The sequence below is a fragment of the Artibeus jamaicensis genome, unplaced genomic scaffold (assembly GCF_021234435.1).
Source record: "Artibeus jamaicensis isolate MK-2021 breed Jamaican fruit bat unplaced genomic scaffold, CSHL_Jam_final scaffold_1964, whole genome shotgun sequence".
NCBI lineage: Eukaryota > Metazoa > Chordata > Mammalia > Chiroptera > Phyllostomidae > Artibeus > Artibeus jamaicensis.
The window spans coordinates 52,839-65,983 of record NW_026522030.1 but is presented as its reverse complement, the minus strand read 5'-3'; the positions used below and the strand labels follow the sequence as shown (position 1 = coordinate 65,983).

Here is a 13,145-nt window from a genome sequence, read left to right as displayed (position 1 = left end):
CATACTCTGCTCTTTCTGTCCCTCTTGTGACCCACCTCATACAGGCAAACATTCCTATAGTTTCTTAGTTTCCAGTTTTTCCTATTTGTGTTTCCTTTTTTTAAATTTATTTTTTGCTTTTTTTCTATTGCCATTTATCCCCTTATATCCTCTTCCACCTCTATCCACCCCCTTCCTTCCAACAATCACCACACTGTTGTCCAGGCTCATGAGTCATTTTTTCTTTTTGCTTGACCCATCTACTGCATACCACCACCTGCCCAAGAGTTGTCATCTTCTTCTCTATCTGTGAATCTGTCTCTATATTGCCTGTTAGTTTAGTTTGTTCATCTCTAATATTGTCCTATAATTTTTTATCAACTGGAGCTTTAAATGAAATTTTGTGCATTGGGCCTTTATGAGGCTTTCTGAGTCTACAGCTGTCACTTCCTGGCATATAGAAACCTTGCTGCTTTTCACAGCTGGATGGTATCTAGGTTCCTTAATGGCTATGGTGCTGTAGGCTGGGGAGCCCACCTTGGAGTCTGAACCCTCGATTCTCAGGGGAACACCCTGGCCATTGATATATCCCTCCAGAATTTCAGCCACTGCCCATGGGAGCCCAGCCAGCCCTCACAAGCCTTCTCTACACTCCCTACCAGTCTCAGTGTGGTGAAGTTATTTCTTCTGTCTGTCTGTGGTTGTAAGGCTTCTTTCCAGCTCGTGTTCAGTTGCTTGCTCAGGACCATTTTCTTTAGTTGTAATTCAGATTGGTTTTGGGAGGAGGTTAGTGTAGCTACCACTGACTCCTCTGCCATCTTGAATCTATGGACCATGATTCTGTTTCTGTTCTGCTTGTTTATGTTTTTAGATTCAACTGTTGATAGTTATGTATTCATTGTGATTTTAATATTCATAGTTTTGATCCTTTTCTTAAATAAGTCCCTTTAACATTTCAAACAATAATAGTTTGGTGATGACGAACTCCTTTAGCTTTACTTTCTCTGGGATGCACTTTATCTGCCCTTCTATTAAATGATAGTTTTGCTGGATACAGTAATCTAAGTGTAGGTCCTTGCTTTTCATCATGTAAGTGTGGAGGCCAGGAGTCCAAAGTCCCCAGGGTAAAATGCCAGCCTGTAAACAGGGGAGAAGTTGCAATTTGAGGCTGAAGGCAATCTGCTGACAACATTGTCTCCTCTGGGGGGTATCAATCTCTTTTCTATTGCCTTCAACTGATTGGATGAGGTCCTCCTACATGACAGAGGGCTGTCTGCTTTACTCAAGAGTCTACCACCTGCAATGTTAATCCCACCCAAAATGAAAAATACCTTCATGGAAACATCTAGAATAATGTTTGACCCAATTAACCAAGTATCATAGCTGAGCCAAGTTAACACATAAAACAGACCATCATACTAGAGTTTTTGGGATTCAGTCTGAGTAATTTGAGAACCCACTGGAAGGTACTTGATAGAGAAATAACAGGAGCAGACTTAATTTTCTTACTGTTTCTTTAACAAACATCAAGCTTTTTGGAGGTATCAGTGACAAACAATGGACCAATTTGAACAACTCTGGCATAAGGACAGACCCATGAAACCATCCCTACAAGGTATCAGGATCATGAAGTTTCCCTAAGCCTATGCTCTGCTCCTTCTGTGCTCCGCCTGCTGTGGCCCAAGGAACCACCAATCTGTTTCAGTCATATCAGTTAGTTTGCATCTTCTAGAAGTTTCTCTAACTGGAATCATACAGAATATATCCTTTTATTGCTGCCTTCTTTCACTCAGCAAAAGCATTTGAGATTCACCTATGTTGTAATATGTATCAATATATCTTATATGCTTTTCCTCACTAGTTCATTCTTTTTATTGTCAAGTAGTACTCCACTGCATATATATACCACCACTATTTTGCCCATTCTTTTGTTGATGGACATTTGTGATTCTCCAGAGTTCCAAACCTGACTTTTTATCACACACTACCACTTTTTGCCCTTTCCCTACCATTTATTTTGCATTAAAAATGTTTTCTGAACTGCCTACTTGAATGTCTGTTCTCCAATAAAAATTTCTGTCTGTTTTATTCACTGCCATGTCTCCAGAGCATATACAACTGTCTTACTTTTGTGAAAACCTTACTAATTAATTCAGGGAATGAGTGACTGAATGAACAAATGAATTAATTCTACAAGTGCCCATTTAAACCATAGCTGATCATTAGGGATACACAGACATTAACAATAACCTCAACACTAAGTATTCTTTCACTACATGCTCATTTACCATTCCTCAACCTCACATAGATGCTACTATTATTGTTTCCACTTTGAAGAACCTGACTCTCAGAGAACTTTGATCAATAACTCAGGTGTGCTGCCTTAGTACTGGGTTGGGGGAGCCCCAGGCACATAGACTCAATCACCTTACTCCAAGACAAGGAACACAGCCTACCCTCCAGGACCCTATAGAGGAGTAAAGAGAACAGCCCCTTCGATGGGGCTTTGTGTTCCAGGGGAGGTCTGTGTCGTGTTGAGGGAGTCTGCTCTAGCCATGTACACACTGCTTGGGCCATGTGCTGCTGTGCAGAGAAGCTCAATCAGGACGAGATGCCACAGGCACCTGGGCCCCTACCCCTTCCCATCTGGAGACCTGAAAAGAAGCCTGAGGCATCAATGACGTGAAGGACACTCTCTCTTGTGACTCCAGTTGCAGCTAACCCCCTCTGGACCCCAAACAGACTGCTTCTCAAGGGCCTGGAAGTAGTTGGGCAATCATTCCAAGTGGACTGCTGCTCCAGTCATTTTGAAGATGACAAACAGACATGAAAATCAGCAGGAGTCCTTGGGCCACTGTGCTCTGCTCTCTCTCTCCTTTAATCCTGAGTCCGCTGCAGAGAAAGTGAGCATCCAGGTAACAACACGAAGCACAAGGTATCAGAATTATAGCACTGGTATACATCAGAAGGGGCCCAGAAATATGCACAGTTGTGTGTGGGTGCATTGTATGACTTTGTGTGTGTGTGTTGCTAACTCACACACTGAATGCCTCCGCCCAGGACCCATGTAAATCAGGGGAGGCTGGAAACTTCTTCAGTGATGTGAGCCTTCATTATACTTGTGTTTTGTTGTTCATGTGCTGTCTATGAGACCTTGTGCGTCACTTGTGATTTGAATATGTGTGTCTGCTGGTGATTACAATGTGTGTGTTGGAGGATGCTTGATAGTTCTCTGTGCACTGTGTTACACGTGTAAGAGTGTCTGGAGTGTGAGTTTTGCACAGCTTTCTGTGACATTGACTCACACTATGTATGTATTTAACTACCCTGAGTATTAGCTGGAAAGAGAAGTCTGTACGTCTCTTTTGGTAAGTGTGTGGCTCTGAAAGTGTGTGAGTTCTTTTGTGTGTAACAAACTCACACCTTGACTTGCTTCACACAGAAGATGTGTAGGACAGAGACTTAAAACCTAGACACAAAAACAAAAGGCCAAAAAACATTGTTTTGATACATTTGGACTCTGTACTTGCTACAGACCAGAATCCACAAGGCAGCTCAAAAATCCCATTTTGAAAATCTTTTGGGGGCCGTTTTTCAGTGATTTGAATAGCACAGGAGGGCCCCTGGAAGCCCAGTAGGTTTGTCACTCTTCTGCAATTTTGTTACATAGCTTAGATACTAAATGCTCATTTCTGAGGTTGCAGGTATCTACATAAACTCTTGGCATTTATTCCCACTTAATAGCTTTGTGGCCTTAGCTTTTGCCTGTGTTGCCCATCAGCCTCCACTGTCAAATGGGAATAATTTTAATTGCTCTAGAATTCTTCTAGGTAGTTCAGGGCATATTGCCAACAATTAGGAAACTGTAGCTTTGTAGAGGTCAAGCCAGCTGACTGTCCATTTCCTACCCTCTCATGAGATGAGACTGGGTACAAAGATAGGAAAATCAGGCCTATCAGAAGACTCTCTCCCCAGCCTCCTGGTAGCAGGTTCTCTTCTTCATGACACAGTGTGTCCCTAGTCTCCTCTTTCACTTGTAGAACTAAAGGAATCTGGCAGCACCTCTGTACTGTTCCCTTCCCTTCAAACTGGGTTTGTCCAGAAGATGCTGGAGATCTCAGTTACTGCCTGGGGTACTTATCTGGTTAGTTACTCACACAACAATATCCATATAAAGTTCCTTTCCCAAGCATGTGGACATTTTAATATTTAACTTTCACTTAATGTTTTTCCTCCCATGGGAAGAAATGGGTGGATTCTCTTCCACTATAGTGACAGAGGATGAGAAAATCAACCTTTGAGTCCAAGCTCCACTATGCGATGTGTATGTGGAATTCTGTAAGCTATTTCACTACTCCTGATAGTAAATGAAAGAAAAAGAATCAATGTCTTCTCTGTTTCTCAGACATGGAACAAACTCTGTCAGTTGACTGAAAGTGAAGGTACATGCAACCACTTGCAAACTAAAGGGCTGCAGAAACATGAGTGGCGACCATTATTGGAGCAGAAGGACTCCCTTAAATCCTGAAATGATATTTCTTAAGGCCCTGGATCTTTTGTATAATTAAATAGAGGGAAAAACAGGAGGATCAGAGGAGCAAGAATTCCAATAAATTAAGGGCACAGGAAAGAACTGTGACTACAGCAGTTAGTAGTAGGTCTTTGCTGCTCGTGATTACACATATAATGAAGTTTTAATAACAGCCCCCAGGACTACTGAAAATTTAATGAGGCAATAATGTGAAAATAATGTATTTGCTTGACATACTATTCATTGAATGCCAATTATTATAAATATGAAGATCAGTACAGGGAAAGAATGATGGTCAAGCAGGTAACTGAATTCTCATAGGCACTTCCCATGCTTCACTGTCCCCAGTGCTGAACTGCAGATCTCAGGTGTCTTACCATCTAGGATTACTCATTTCTGAGTCTACTTGAGGCACCAGATTCAGATAGAGATGAATGAACTGAAGTAATGTTTACATTTTGGCAAACAGATGAATATAGACTTCACGTGTTATCACCAGGGAAGGGGATTTACCCCAATGACAGCTATGAGCTTAGAAACTCCCCCTGAGATGGTGAAAGCTCATTTAAGACACCACCAGCTTACCCTTCATGCTGACCTCTCATACATCTCATGTTGATTAAATTCCTGCATTGGATTTGGCTTTATTTGGATAGTTATCCCATCATGTAAACAATGGCTAAAATTTTGTGCTTATTTTATATAGGGTACTGTTCCTAAACATTGATGTGTCTTGAATTAGAATCCTCTAAGTAATTCTACAAATATGTGATATTGGAATCTTCACATTACAGTCCTATAAGGTGAAGTCATGAGGGTTTTGGCTGCTCAAGTCATCCATTTAGAAAGCAGTCGAGCCAGATTAGCAGAAGAGTGAATCTGGCTGCCTTGCTTACCTTTAGTCAGTCCTGCCAGTGTTACCAGAGAGCTGGGGATCTAAAAGTAGACCTCCTGTATGTCCCATTTACTCTTGTATCTCCAATTATTAGCATAGTTCCAGGAACCTAGTTGATTAAAACAGTAAGAAGAATGTTTTTGCTCTGGTTTCATGTGAAATAAATCATACTGGGCATTGAGTGTATGAAGCCTGCTTTGGCAGCACTAGTCAATGATATAAATGCAAGGTGTTATTACTTTTTTCAAGAGAAAATAAGTAACCCTACTGTGGAGCTCAAAATCACTCTTCAAAAAAACTCTGCCATTTTTCACTGTCCTTTCATCCCCAGCAGACAGAGGAGGACCATGAGGAGGGACAACCAGAGCAGCGTGTCTGAATTCCTTCTCCCGGGGCTGCCCAACAGGCCAGAGCACTAGGGCGTGTTCTTCACCCTGTTCCTGGGCATGTACCTGACCACAGTGCTGGGCAACCTGCTCATCATCCTGCTCATTAGGCTGGACTCCCACCTGCTCACGCCCATGTACTTCTTCCTCAGTCACTTGGACTTCTCTGACATTTGTCTGTCATCTGTCACTATTCCTAAGATGCTAATGAATATGCACACATGGCAACAATCCATTTCCTATGTGGGATGCATTTCTCAGTTGTATTTTTTCTTAGTTTTTGGTGGTCTTGACAATTTACTTCTTGCCACGATGGCATATGACAGGTATGTGGCCGTCTGTCACCCTCTACACTACACTACCATCATGAGGGAGGGGCTACGTGCACTGTTGGTGGTTGGATCCAGGATCATCTTCTGTGGCAGTGCCCTCTTGCACACCATCCTCTTGGTCTGACTGTCCTTCTGTGCCAACAATGTCATCACCCACTTCTTCTGTGACCTCACTGTGCTCCTGAAGCTCAGCTGCTAAGACATCTCCCTCAATGAGCTGGTCATCTTCACTGAGGGAGGAGTGCTTTCTTTCCTGCCTTTGGCTATTGTTTTGGTCTCATATATCCATATAGGGACCATCATCCTGAAGGCTGTCTCCACTAAGAGACTCTTGAAAGCTTTTTCTACCTGTGGCTCCCATCTCCTAGTTGTGTCTTTATTCTATGGGACATTTGGAGGTATCTACTTTTTGTCCTCATCATGGGATTCCAAAGACATAATTGCTACAGTCATGTATACAGTAGTTACCCCCATGCTGAACCCCTTCATCTATAGCCCAAGGAACAGAGATATAAAGCAAGCCTTAGAAGGATTGTCTACAGGGCTAACTTATTGAAGTGGAAGTCATTAAATCCTCTTATATCAGTCAGGAGCACAGTGAGGTACATGTCCTAACACTAGTGTAAGGTCAACATCTCCCTACAGCTTTAACAGGATATGCATTCTATTGTCACATATTAGTTTGTTAATAAGTCAATGAGGTCAGGTTTGCTACTAGGATTATTTATAATTCTTTATTCCTAATTACACTTTTCACTTCTTCATCATCTCTTATAAGATATGTGTCTGGCATGAGAGCAACAGTTAGGGGGCAGCTTTCTCCCAGAGGACTGTGAAGGCAGAGCCCATGTTTTTTGGCCATGTACTGTCACAATAAAAAGAAAAAGATGAAAACAAAGTCTTAAGCTACAGTTAGTGTGTCACTAAAAGCAGTATGACTTCAAGATTCTGACACTACTTGCCATGTATCAAAAAAATTCAGAAAATAAGTAAACACTGAGGAAAAGGGAAGTGATGCCTTACTCTCACAGGAAAAGTGTTATATGAATGGAAATGGAGAGGCTGGAAAGAACTCTCTGGTGTCAACCTAGAACTGGAGATATCACTTCAAACTCATGGGTTTTAAAAATTATAAATAGAAGGAAATTTGTATATGTTAACATCTATACTGTTCCCATCCCTCATTCTTCCTGATCCACCTTCTATGGGTCAACATTCCTTTAGTTTCCTAGTTTCTAGTTATTACTTGTTCTGTTTCTTTTATGTATATTTCCTACATTGCTCTCTGAGATCATTTAAAATTCTTGGAAGCAATAAACACACCTAAAGCTTCAAAATGAACCGAATAGTTGGAATATAACTCAAAGAATAGGAATCCATAAGTTTATAATAAATAAGTATGTAAGTAAATAAACAAATAAATAAAGGAAATGAGTGGGGAATAAGGGGAGGTTTCTTATTATAGGGAAACACAACTAATAAAAATACAAAAAATAAAGAACAGGCAGACAGTGACCAGAGAGGAGAGGGGAGGGGATTTCAGAGGAAAATGGGAAGGATTTACAGGAACTAGTATAAAAGACACATGAAGAACAACTAAAGGGGTGGAAATGGGAGGGAAGTGAGAAGTAATGGGAGGGGGGTAGGCTAAGACAGGAGTAAAAGACAGAAAACTGTACCTGAACAACCATTAAATTTTTTAAAAGTTGTAATAAAAATAAATAAATAAAAATAAGACAGTGACGGGCCTGGGCGCCAGGGAGTCAGCTACGGGAGCTGGGACACTTGCAGCCCCTGTGATGGGCCTGGGTGCCAGAGGGTCAGCTTCAGGAGCCGAGACACTCGCAGCCCCTGTGCCACTGCCGTAGCAACGGGCCTGGGCACCAGAGGAGTTGGCTGCGGGAGCCAGGACACTCAGCATTGGTAGGCGACCAGCACAGGGACCAGTGCAAGGACCAGCGCGGGAGTAGGTAGAAACAGAGAACATCGAGATACCTGAAGGAGTCTGCACCACTGAACTTCACAGGTATTATACCACAGAAATTCACACCATACACCCAGGGAGTCAGAACAGATCAATTTTAGAAGCTGAGACTAACAAGAAGAGTCTCAAACAATGGGAACACAAAGAAACAATCCCCAAATGAAAGACAAAGCAGAAACTTCAGAAAGAATGTTAGATGAAATAGAGGCTAATTAACTATCAGATATTGAATTCAAAGCATTGGTTATTATGAAGTTCAAAGAGCTCACAATGAGCTACTAGAAACTACAGGGAAGCTACAATGATCTCTCTGCAAACTACAACAACATGAAAAAGGAAATAGAAAATATCAGCGAGGGACAAGAGGAAATGAAGAATATAATTTCCGAATTGAAGAACACAGTGGAAAGTTTCAAAAGTAGATTACATGAGGTGGAGGATCGGATTAGCAAGGTGGAGGGCAAGATAAAAGCATCTCACAGAAAGAGCAAGAAAATGAAAAGAGGCTCTAAAAGAAATGCAAGACAATATGAAATGTAATAATATACAAATAATAGGAATACCAAAAGGAAAAGAAGAAGAACAGGCATAGAAAACGTATTTGAAAGAGTAATAAGAGAAAATTTCCCTAATTTGATGAGAGGAAAAAGTCACACAAATCCAGGAATCACAGAGAGGCCCAATCAAGAGGAACCCAAAGAGGCCCACTTCAAGACACATTATCATTAAAATGGCAAAATTCCAAGACAAAGAGAGAATCTTAAAGCCAGCAAGGGAGAAAAAAGAAGTAACATACAAGGGAGCCCCAATAAGGTTAGCTACTGACTTCTCAATGGAAACACTCCAAGCAAGAAGACAATGGCAAGAAATATTCCAAGTAATGAGAACCAGAGGCCTACAACCAAGGCTACTTTACCCAACAAGGCTCTCAATCAAGACAGAAGGCCAAATAAAGAGCTTCCAAGACAAAAGAAGTCTAAAAGAATACACCTCCACCAAACCAGCTCTACAAGAAATACTAAAAGGACTGCTTTAAGGAAAGGAAGGAAAAGAGGGAGACAGAGAGAAACACAGGTACAAAAATGGCAATGAATAGGTACCTATCAATAATAACCTTAAACGTAAATGGATTAAATGCTCCAATCAAAAGACACAAAATAGCTGAATGAAGAAGAGCATGACCCACACCTATGGTGCCTACAAGAGACCCACCTCAGGACAAAAGACCATCACAGACTAAAAGTGAAAGGCTGGAAACAAATTTTCCAAGAAAATGGACAAGAAAAAAAGCTGGGGTAGCAATTCTCATATCGGACAAAATAGACTTCAAAAAAAGGGCCATAAAGAGAGACCCAGAAGGTCACTTCATAATACTCAAGGGAAGAACTCACCATGAAGACATTAACATCATAGATATATATGCACCAAACATAGGGGCACCCAAATATATCAAGAAAATCTTAGAGGATTTCAAGAAAGATATTGACAGCAACACAATTATAGTAGGGAATTTTAACACCCCACTGCCAAAAATGAACAGGTCTTCCAAACAAAATATCAACAAAGATATTGCAGCATTAAACAACACCCTAGAGGAAATGGACTTAACTGATATATATAGAGCCCTTCACCCCAAAGAAGCTAAATACACATTCTTTTCAAATGCACATGGAACATTTTCAAAGACAGACCACATGATAGGACACAAAACGAGCCTCAAAAAATTCAAGAAAATTGAAGTCATACCAAGCATTTTCTCTGACCACAAGGGACTGAAATTGGAAACCAACCCCAAAGGAAAAAACACAAAACACCCAAAATCATGGAGACTGAATGGTATGCTATTAAATAACAAATGGGTCAATAATGAAATTAGGGAAGAAATCAAAAAGTTTCTGGAAACAAATGAAAACGAACTCACAACAACCCAAAACTTATAGGACACAATGAAGGCAATCCTGAGAGGGAAGTTTATAGCAATACAGGCCTACCTAAAGAAGATAGAAACATCTCAAACAAACAACCTAACCCTACTCCTGCAAGAACTTGAGGAACAACAACTAAGACAGCCCAGAGCAAGTAGAAGAAGGAAATAACCAAGATCAGAGCAGAACTAAATGACATAGAGACTAAAAGCGCAATTCCAAGGATCAATGTATCCAGGAGTTGGCTCTTTGAAAAGATAAACAAAATAGACAAGCCTTTAAGTAGGCTAATCAAGAAAAGAAGAGAGAGGACACAAATAAACACAATCAGAAATGAAAGGAGAGAGGACTTCCGCCAAGATGGAGGCATAGGTGGAGACACCGTGCTTTCTCACACAACCAAGTTTAGAGACAACTAAATATTAGCAACAGAAAACACAGCCAGAATACAGAAAATTGAACTTTTCGGAAGTCTGTTAACAACAAATTCTTCAGCCTGACCAGTAAGAGGGGCGAAACCAGCAGCTGGCAGAGTGGAGCAGCACAGGAAACCTCGGTCACCCGAACTCAGGTGCGCGGAATCCAGGCTCAGGGTTGGAGCTAGTGAGCGACCAAGCGAGCGACCACGGGGAAACAGCAAGGGAGCAGGGCTGCTGGTTGACTGTGGTCGCGCATTTGTGCATGGATAGACAAGCAAGGGAGTGGGCGATTGGACGGGTTGCAGCCGGTCCCTGTGGTGAGCGGAAGTAAAGGGTGCCGCCATTTCCCCGCTCTGACCCCACCTCCACATACAGCGTCATAACCCAGGGACTCTGAGTGGCCCGGCCCTGGTGAACCACCTAAGGCTCTGCTCCTCATACTTAAAAGGCGCAAACAGACCAAAAATGGCTCAAGAAGATCTCAAAGCCCTAGAGCCTATAAATCTAAGTGATGAAGAAATAGCAAAACTCTCAGACGCACAGTTGAAAACACTGGTGATCAGGATGCTCACAGAACTGGTTGATTATAGCCACAAATTAGACAAACATATGAAGGCGAAACTAATTGAAATGAATGGAATTGCACAGGACACCAATAGCAATGAAAAGGAAACTGGGACTCAAATCAATGAAGTGGACCAGAAGAAAGCAAATAATGGCCAAACAGAAAAGAGTCAAGAAGCAAAAATTCAAAAAAATGAGGAGAGTCTTAGGAACCTCCAGGACATCTTTAAACGCTCCAACATCCGAATTATAGGGGTACCAGAAGGGGGGAAGGAACAGCCACCAGTGGAAAACTTATTTGAACAAATAATAAAGAAGAACTTCCCCAATCTGGCAAAGAAAATAGACTTCCAGGAAATCCAGGAAGCTCAGAGAGTCCCAAAGAAGTTGGACCCAAGAAGAAACACACCAAGGCACATCATCATTACATTAGCCAAGATTCAAATGAAGGAGAGAATCCTACAAGCAGCAAGAGATAAGGGGACATTCACCTACAAAGGAGTTCCCATCAGACTGTCAGCAGATTTCTCAAAAGAGACCTTACAGGCAAGAAGGGGCTGGAAAGAGGTATTCCAAGTCATGAAATCCAAAGACCTACAACCAAGATTGCTCTATCCAGCAAAGCTTTCATTTAGAATGGAAGGACAGATAAAGTGCTTCTCAGATAAAATCAAATTCAAGGAGTTCATCATCACCAAGCCCTTATTCTATGAAATGTTAAAGGGACTTACCTAAAAAAAAGAAGTTAAAAAAACATGAACAGTGAAAGGACAGCAAACTCACAGTTATTAACAACCACGCCTAAAACAAAAGCAAATTAAAAGGACAGCTAGATCAGGAGTGGAAACATAGAAATGAAGATCTCAAGGAGGGTTAGCAACAGGGGAGTGGGAGGAGGAGAAGGGGGGAGAAGGTACGGAAAATAAGTAGCATAAACAGTAGATAGAAAATAGATGGGGGGCAAGAATAATATGGGAAATATAGAATCTAAAGAACTTGAGACACATGGTCATAAACTAAAGGGGGGTAATGGTAGGGACGGGGGGTAGGATAGAGGGGAATGAAGGTGGGAATAGAACAACTGTAATGGCATAATCAATAAAAAATAAATTAAAAAAAGAAATGAAAGGAGAGAGATTACAACTGATACCACAGAAATAGAAGGGATTGTAAGAAATTACTATGAAGAACTGTATGCCAAAAACTTTGAAAACCTAGGGGAAATGGATAAATTTCTGAAAAAATATAATCTTCCAAAACTCAATGAAAAAGAAGCAGAAAACCTAAACAGACCAATAAGAGCAAATGAAATTAAAGCAGTAATCAAAACACTCCCGTCACACAAAAGCCCTGGACGAGATGGTTTCACAGGAGAATTCTACAAAGCATTTAAGGAAGAGCTAACCCCTATTCTTCATAGACTATTCGAAAAAATCCAAAAGGATGGAAAACTCCCAAACTCTTTTTATGAAGCCAGCATCATCCTAATTCCAAAACCAGATACAGACACAACAAAGAAAGAAAACTTCAGACCAATATCGCTGATTAACATAGACACTAAAATACTTAACAAAATATTGGCAAATCACATCCAACAATATATAAAAAAGATCATACACCAGGACCAAGTGAGATTCATCCCAGGGATGCTAGGATGGTTCAATATTCACAAATCAGTAAATGTAATACATCACATAAACAAAAGCAAAGACAAAAACCACATGATCATATCAATAGATGTGGAAAAAGCTTTTGATAAGGTACAAAACCCATTTATGATAAAAAAACACTTAGCAAACAGGGAATAGAGGGCGCATTCCTCAATATAATAAAGGCCATATATGAGAGACCTGCAGCCAACATCATACTCAATGGGCAAAAACTAAAATCTTTTCCACTAAGATCAGGAACAAGACAAGGATGTCCACTTTCACCACTTCTATTCAATATAGTATTGGAAGTTTTAGCCACAGCGATCAGGCAAGAAAAGGAAATAAAAGGCATCCCAATAGGAAAGGAGGAAAGAAAACTGTCACTGTTTGCAGATGACATGATAGTGTACATGGAAAATCCTATAGACTCTACCCAAAACTAATTAATGCTCGAACTAATTAATAAATTTAGCAAAAC

The 13,145-nt window shown here is 40.9% G+C and overlaps 1 pseudogene; it reads left to right on the top strand.

Annotated features, from left to right (window-relative positions):
• Window positions 1-5,740: 5,740 nt before the first annotated feature.
• Window positions 5,741-6,738, top strand: LOC128626026 (olfactory receptor 1J4-like; annotated as a pseudogene).
• The last annotated feature ends 6,407 nt before the right edge of the window (window positions 6,739-13,145 follow it).